This window comes from Rattus norvegicus, chromosome 1 (assembly GCF_021556685.1).
Source record: "Rattus norvegicus strain SHRSP/BbbUtx chromosome 1, alternate assembly SHRSP_T2T, whole genome shotgun sequence".
Classification (NCBI taxonomy): domain Eukaryota; kingdom Metazoa; phylum Chordata; class Mammalia; order Rodentia; family Muridae; genus Rattus; species Rattus norvegicus.
Window position 1 is genome coordinate 214,184,332 of NC_141534.1, and position 8,847 is coordinate 214,193,178.

The following is an 8,847-nucleotide window of genomic DNA, read 5'->3' on the forward strand; positions in this document are numbered from 1 at the left end:
TGACTAAGGGATTACGTCCATTAAGTTGCCTGTAGGCAAGTCTGTGCAAGCATTTTCTGGATTAAGGATTGATGTGTGAAGGCCAAGCTCACTGTGGGTGAGGTCATCCCTGGGCAGATGGTCCTGTATTGTATTTTTTTTTAAAGATCTGAGCAACCCATGGATAGCAAACCAGTAAGTAGTGTTCCTCCTGGCCTTCGTATCATTTCTGCCCATAGGAACCATGAGTCCTCAACATAACGCCCCACGATGATGGGCTGTGACATGGAAACTCAAGCCTTTCCTCCCCGAATTATTGTTGTTTTGGTTTGGTTTGGTTTGGTTTTTTTGGTCATGGCACTTACCACTGAAATAGACAGCAAACTGGGACAGTAACCCTGCATGGCATTAATTCCATGGGGGTGAAAATGAGGCTCTGAAGGATTTCTCCCTGACTGGTAGAACTGCACCCAAATCTGTATTTTCCTTCCCGTCATGCTTGTCACTCAGCAGGGCCCACAGCACTACAAGCCTGCGACAGTCACTGTGTCCATCAGTGCTCCCCAAAGAGGCACCAAGAGCATCCACAGCCTGGCAGGGCAGTCCCAGGCCCCCCTCTCCTGGGTAGAGCTAAAGATTACACAGCTAATCCAGGGCTCAGACCTAAGTCTGTGGATCATTTTAGGGCAGAAGGAGGGGGAGCGGTGCGGAGCCAGGGTATTCCCGGACCCCCCCTCTCTTCATAAGTACTTAGATCACAGGGAGATGATGCAGGTCATGGAAGCGACAGAAATGGAGAGTGGAGGACAGGACCTACATTCATCTAGTGTCAGGCACAGCACCAAGGGCTTACCATGTTGTATCCTCTTAATCCTTCTACGTACATCAAATAGGAATAATGAACCCCATTTGCAGAAGCAGACAGTGTAGCTATGATGCTAAGTGGTCCACCCAGCTGGGTACAGCTGCCAGTGCACTTGTTTGCAAGGCTCCTCAAGTAAAGAAGGGAGTCTGGGGCTGGGGATTTAGCTCAGTGGTAGAGCGCTTACCTAGGAAGCGCAAGGCCCTGGGTTCGGTCCCCAGCTCCGAAAAAAAAAAAAAAAAAAAAAAAAAAAAAAAAAAAAAAAGAAGGGAGTCTGAGGTGGAGGCAGGAGGGTTGCTACAAATTTAAAACCATCCTTGCATATGTAGTAACACATATAGAGACCCTTTCTCAACAATGAAAAAACATTTTTTAAATGAGGCAGCTGGAGATGTCCCTTAGCTTGCCTTGCATGCTCGAGGTCCTCTTTTTGACCCCAATAACGAGGTGTGTGTCACACAGAAAGTCAGAGAGAGGCAGAGAGAGAACAAGGAGACATGGTTGTACAGGCTCACACTTGTAATTCCAACACTTGGCAGACTAAAGCAAGAGGATTGCCATGAGTTTGAAGCTAAGTTAGGCTAGAAAGAAAATATTTTTAAATGTCCACTCTGGTGTCATTTCCTAAGCAGTTTCCTCTGAAGAGTCCAAGGCCTGGTGCTCCCTTCTTTCTCAGCCTGTTCCCTGCTGTGTCTGGCTTCTGTCTGGACACCGAGAAACATAAGGGATGTCTGCCATCTCACTTGCTTCATACCCACTGTCCCTTCCAACAGACACTCCTGCTCCCATGTCCTTCCTCATAGCCATGGCTCTTTATCTGCCACCTGGAAACTTCCAAGTCACCTAAGACCCCCATTTGTTACTCTAATTCATCCTCTACAAATGTGGAACCAGCAGAGGTGTGTAAGTCCCAGGCCTGTTTGCCTCTTCCCTCTACCAGAAGTTCTTCACAGTTCCTCGCTGACTTGGAACTGTGCTTAAGGTTCCTAGGTCCAGTATTCAAGGCTCCAACTGCCCTGTCTGCACAGCTGGCACACACCAGGGTCTGCTAGTCCCTTCAGCCCTTTCTTCCTATTCCTCCTCTTGAGGAGCCCTGTGGATGTCACCATCCCCAGGAAACTCTCTTCGTCCACCAGGACCAACTGTACAGAGTTACTGGTATCCTGGCCAAGCGGGCGAAAGCCTGCCTGAGTTGACCTTCTCTTTAGGAAATGTTTATTTAATACTATAACCGGTTTTATATTTCAAAAATTTAAAAATAGAGCTTTCCTTTCATTGTAAGTATACAAAATACAGAGACTAGAGGGGTTATGTTCCAATGTTGTATAAACAAGGTCTAATTATATGAGTTCAGGATCACCCTTGCTGACATAGCAAGGTAGTTTGAAGCCGATCTACGCTGTACGAGACTCTGACTCAAAGAAAAAAAAAACATTTTACAATAGCACATGAGTTCAATGACCCAAAACATTTACAATTTGACAGAAGAAACTAAACTCCTTGCCCACCATCCTGGAGCCAGATGCTTTTAAATCTGAAATTCTTATGACCACTAGGGTAACTACATATGACCACCGGTAACTAAGAAGCTTGCTAAAGCTTTTGGTTTTGAGACAGTCAGTGCTGCCCAGCCTGGCCTCCCTAGAGGAGCAGTGGAGGCTTTGGCTTCTCTCTCCTGTCTTTACCTCCTGGCCATTGGGGTTCCAGGCGTGTACCCCAGCACCTGATTTTATGCAGGGCTGGGAGTTGAACCCAGGGCTTCATGCATGCTAGGCAGCCTCCCCCCCGCCACCGTAACCCCAACAACCAAGCTCTGTCTGCCCCTTGGGAGAGAGGTCTTGATGGTGTTTGAGATGGTCCCAGGAGCACGGCTTTATCCTGAAGGCTGTTTGGCGGCTGGCATCTGGGATGATGGAGTAACTTCCCTTCTTAATTTGTGCTTTCCCATCAAATAGACTGTTGTTGCCTTAATTGGGATACCTGCTGAGAGTAGGATCTGAATTCAGTCTGGTTTACTCCTCTGCCTTTCTGTTGGCATGCTCTGTGGCTTTGATCTAGTTCCTTGACCTCTCTGTGCCCCAGGTGCGGTTGCATTCATTCATTGTTTTTGTCCGTAATTAGAACAGGAATGGCATGCAGTGTTTGTACAGACTTGTCTGCTACATTCATTTTTTAAAAATTTTTCTTGCTTTGTTGTTGTTTTATGACAGGGTTTCTTGGGACCCAGACTGGCCTCAAACTTGATATGTAGCCCAGGATGACCCTGAACTCCTGACTTCCTGCCTTCTGAGTGCTGGGATTACAGGAGTGCCTCCCTACACCTAGCAGGTCTGTTTGTTTGTTTGTTTGTTTGTTTGTTTGTTTTGTGACAGGGTCTCACTATGTCCTAGAACTCACTCTGTAGATCAGGCTGGCCTCAAACTCACAGAGATCCACCTGCTTCTGCCTCCTGAGTGCTGGGATCACACTCAGGTCTGGCTAAGTCATAGCTAAGTTTCATTTCCAGCCTAGATGACATGAATCAGAACACAGATGGAATGCAGCTGCAGGAGCCCAGCGTACAGCCGAGACAAGCCTCTCTCCTGGGAGGGAAGTGGGCAGAGAACCAGCACCAGGCCCCATGGCCAGCCAGCCCAAGCCCTGTGTGCTCACCTGGCTTCCCAGGGGGTCCCAGATGTCAGCCCCACCTGCCTGGTCATCCTGCCATTGTCCCTGTCCCTCTCTGTCTTCTGTCCTGATGGTCACAGTAGACATCCTCTGCAGTTTCCTCAGGGGAGCCACTGAGGTCGTAACTAAGACAGGCCATGAATTACAGGGACAGAGCACTCCAGCTGCCTGCCTGAGCTTAGACACCCAGCAGGTCAGGGCTGACTATCTGGCCTGTCCCCTCTGCCAATCCCGAGTTGTCCCGGGCACTCTGCTTTCTCTCTTTGTCCTCAAATACTAAGCTGTAATATTTTCTTCCTCTGGAAGAGCAGCCAGTATATTTATGTCCAGTGTGTCCTTGATGGCTGTGTGGGATGGCAGATACAGGAGGTGTCTGTACGCCCTTTGGAAACTGTTACAAATGTGAACTGAATCACCCTACTCCAAAGAATCCAGTTTTTAGAACAGCCTTGGTTTGTAAATCAGTGGTTCTCAGCCTGTGGGTCACGACTCCCTTAGGAAGTTGAACAACTGTTTCACAAGTGGTCGAATATCAGATATCCTGGAGTCAGGTACTTAGGTTACAATTCATAATAGTAGCAAAATTACAGTTCCAAAGTAGCAATGAAATAACTCTGAGGTGGGGTCACCACAGCATGAGGAAGTGTATTAAAGAGCCTCAGCGTTGTCGGGAAGGTTGAAAACCACTGAAAAGGAAAACAGCTGGCCCGGGTCTCTGTGGGCAGACACAGGGTGAGCTCTGCTGCGCCTTCGCCTCCAGAGGTCACTGTTTATCTCCCAAAGGCAATTCATGAGGCCCAGGCTAGTACTTAAAATGGTTTTCCTTGCATGATTTGGTCTATGAGCCCTAGAGTCAGCCAGAATTTCAGATGCTCAGGAATTGTGCTTACCAAACTCAGTGCAGACTCTGCCCAAGGCTCACACGACTTCTCATAGAACTGAGAATTTGGAAGTAAAATGTGTCTCGAACAACGAAGAGCCAAGAATGGCCAAGATGTTTCTTTTCCAATGCTGAAGGTGGAGCCCAGGGCCTGGTGCAAGCTGTACAAGTCTTCTACCACTGATCTATGCCCCTAGTCCTTCCATGGTGGCTCCTATGTGTAGCTCTACCACCAAGCCTCCTGTGATAGCCAGACTGAACTTGAATAAGAACATGGAAATATGGGGAACCTGCCTTTCAGAGAGCCACAGAATCAGGCAGTTAGGGCAGTGGAGAGAGAGGGGCGGTGATCCTGACAGATGGGGGTTCATTTTATTGTGGGTTTTTTTTTTTTATGTGTGTGTGTGTTTAGCCTGTATGTATGTCTGTATACCACACACATGCCTGGTACCTGAAGCGGCCAGAAGAGGACTTCAGACCCCTTGGGACTGAAGTTACAGATGGTCCCAGCCACTATGTGGGTACTGGGAATTGAACTCCAGTTCTCAAGAGCAGACTGTGCTCTTAATTGCTGTGCCAGCCCTCCAGCCTCTGAAACCATGATTTTTATTTATTGTGATTTTCAAAATGTCTGTGGCTTCAGCCTTGCCTTCTGTCTGAGGAGTCTCCCCAGCCTGAGGTACATAGAATAACACCACGTCAAACATCAAATCAAAACAGGGCAGATGAGATCACTCACTGGGTAAAGGCACCCACTGGCAACCCCGAGACCTGACTCCAGTCCCTAAAACCCACTTAGTCGAAGGGGATATCCTTTTCATGTAGCCCAGCCTGTTTGCTTATTTATGGCTCTTTTTTGAAGTATTCTTTTATTTCATGTATGTGAGTACACCATTGCTGTCTTCACACACACCAGAAAAGGGCATCGGATCCCATTACAGATGGTTATGGCACCACACTTAGCTCTTTTATTTTCTTTTTAAATGATTTATTTTTTTATTATATGTGTATTAGTGTTTTGTCTGCATGTGTGTCTGTTTAAGGGTGTCAGAACTCCTGGAACTGGAGTTACAGACAGTTGTGAGCTGCTATGTGGGTGCAGGAAATTGAACCTGGGTCCTCTGGAAGAATAGCCAGTGCTCTTAACTACTGAGCCATCCCTCCAGCCCATAAGTTAATCTTTAAAAAAAATGACGCCAGGGGCTGGAGAGATGGTTCAGTGGATAAGAGCACTGACTGCTCTTCCAGAGGTCCTGAGTTCAAATCCCAGCAACCACATGGTGGCTCACAACCATCTATATTGAGTTCTAATGTCCTCTTCTGGTGTGTCTACAGTGTACTTATATATAATAAATAAATAATTCTTAAAAAAAAAAAGAAACAGTCAGTTCTCTTAACTGCTAAGCAATTGTTCCACCACCTGCCGCGTCATTCTTAAAAGTCATTTTATAAAGGAGAAGGTGCTAAAGTGACTTGTTGCCTGACTTTGTTATTTTTAGTTTTATGATTTTATAATTAGCCTACATATTCTTTTTTGCTGTCTGAAGGCAGGAGAGATGATTATTGTAATATTGTGCTTTTTTTTTTGAGCAGTTGAACAGATGACAGTTTTCCCATTGTATTTTGAAGCCTGTGTTTAAACGCCAAAGTCTTTTCATTGACTTTTTGCTTGTTTATATTATGTGTATGTGTGTATCTATGTGGCTGTCCATCTGTCTGTCTGTGTGTGGGAATGTGCATGCAGTGGCATATGTGTGGTGGTCACAGGATAGTTTACAGGAGTCAGTCCTCTCTTACCGAGTGAGTCCTAAGGTTTGAACTCTGGTCTCAGATTTGTCAACCAGCACCTTTATCAGATGAGTCATCTCCCTGGCCCTGCTTGTTTTCATCTGTTTGAGACTGGGCCATTCTACATAGCCCAAGCTGGCCTCCAACTCACCCTCTTCCATAGTCAGCCTGCTGCGAACCAGGTTCCAAGGTGTTCCCTAACACTGAGCTTCCCTTTAGCCTCTGGTTTACGAGTTCCAGGCATGCAGTCCGAGGCTAGAAGCTCAGGACTGGACTTTTTTTTTTTTTAAAGGTTTTTATTATTTATATGCGAGTTCGTTGTCACTGTCTTCAGACACACCAGAAGAGGGCATCAGATCCCATTACAGATGGTTGTGAGCCACCATGTGGTTACTGGGGATTGAACTCATGACCTCTGGAAGAGTAGTCAGTGCTCTTAACCGCTGAGCCATCTCTCCAGCCCAGGACTGGACTTTTATTTTTGTTTTTGTGGTCTTCATCGTTTGGGAGGATTCTCAGAGGCCAGGAACTTCAGCTCCCCTGATGAACACAAGTCCTGCCTCCTGTGCGGGGGATTGCAGTCATTTCCTCTGATAATGTGATATGACAATGAGCGCTGTGCAGAGGAAATCCTCAACTATAACAGGGCCTTGCTTAGGAAACATATTCTAGGCCTGAGGTCACAAGGATAGTCTTTCACTGTTACTGTTTATTTATTCGTTTTGAGACAGGGTCTCACTATGTAGCTCTGGCCAGCCTTGACCTTGGAATCCTCCTGCTTCTGCCTCACTGCTGTTGGGATTACAGGTGACTCCAGAGACAATCTGAGCAGCTGCCTCTTGCTCCTGCCACCGTGACTTCCAATCGTAACAGACTGCACCCTAGAACTGTAAGCCAGAACAAACCCTTCCTGAAGTAGCTTTGCCAGTGCCTTTTATCACAGAAAAATGAACTAACACGTGAAGTGATGTCTTCTAGCCCTGAAAGCCAGTCAGGGTTACTCCCTCAGCCACATCCTCCTCAGACAGTGAAACATTTCACTGAGAAGCTACAAGTCAAAATATTTCAAATAACTTGTTTGAAAACCACCCAGGCCCAGTGGGGGTGTCACATGCCTTTAATCTATGCACTTGGCAGAGATGGCAGAGGTAGAGGCAGAGGCAGAGGCAGAGGCAGAGTCAGAGGCTGGCAGAACTTTGTGAGTTTGAGGCCAGCCTGGTTTACAACATTCCAGAACAGCCAAGGCAAAACAAAACAAAACACCTACCCCCAAAATCTAGTGTAATTCCCTGTTGCCTTCTGCTTTGCATTCTTGTGACTTACAAGTGTGTGTGATGGTTAGTGTTCATTTTAACCTCAGGGAATCTAGAGTGACCTGGGAGGTGGTCTCTGGGCATGCCTGTGGACTTTCCTTATTAGGTTAGATAGGTGGAAAGACCAGGCCTAGCTGTGGACATGGCCGCATCCCCACAGGAGATACTGCACCCTGTAAGTGGATAGAGGGAGCCGAGCTCAGCAGAAATGCACATCCCCCTCCTCCTGGCTGTGCCTATGATGTGACCAACAGCTTCCGGTCCTGCTGCTGCGGCTTCCTGCCATGATGGTCTGCACCCTGGAACTGTGAGGGAAACAAAACCTTCTCCCTTAAGTCGCTGTTGTCACAGCAACAGGAAAAGACTAAGACACGGGGTCTCTTCACTTCTGGGAGTTTTGGATTCCATGAGATGGTCCTTCTGGATCTTCCTTGTGTAATGTCCCAAACCTCGGTCAGTGGTACTTACTTCGAGACACCCACAAGTGAGATACCGAGACGGAGATGGATGCAAAAGCAAGAGGTTTCTTTTCTGGCGCATCGGGGTCGACCCTCAATCAGTCCCTTGAGGTGAGTGTCTAGAAGGTGACCCTGGGTGGCTATTACAAGCAGTTTCTATGCTTTTTAGGGGTACAGGGTACATCAGCAAGGTTACAGTTTAAACTTATTGGCTAAGCATATTGACCTTTAAATCTATTGGCTAGCAAGCATCAGTCAGTACATTCTGAGAATTTTCTACTCCAGAATGTTCCCATGGGTGAAGAATGGAACTTGGCCGAGCCTTGCCCCGACGCAAGTGGGTGTAAGGCTGGCGAAAGCCCCTCAGGTCCTTCTGTTGCTCTATTCTCTGGGTACTCTGTGTCCTCTGTTCTTTAGCCGTGGGAAGCCACCAGTGTTCAGTGACCACTTGCTACCTGCCATTAGGGTCCTGCCTGCTCTTCTCTCTGGACATCGTCAAACAACACTCCCCTGCTCTGAGTCATCACGGCTTCATCTGCTCTGTTTTACAGCCCTCTCAACTCTTCACCCCAAGATCTCTCATGCGTGCTACCCTGTGATAGACCCCAAACTCTTTCTTTTTCTCTTATTCATATCCTAGATGCGGTAGTATCTTTTAATCTTTCTCCCTGAGAAGAGTAATTACTGTTGGCTTGGAGGTTTGTTCCCACTGTCGCTGTTTCTGTGGCTGCATGTTCCCCTCCCCCACATTAGATCACTCTCGTGTCCCTTGCTTTTTGTCACCTTGAGCCCACATAGAAAACCACGTTCTTACTTTCTTTTTTTTATTTTAATTTTATTTGTATGAGTGTTCTGTGTGCATGTCTGTCTGTCTGTGCACCACTTGTGTATTGGGCACCT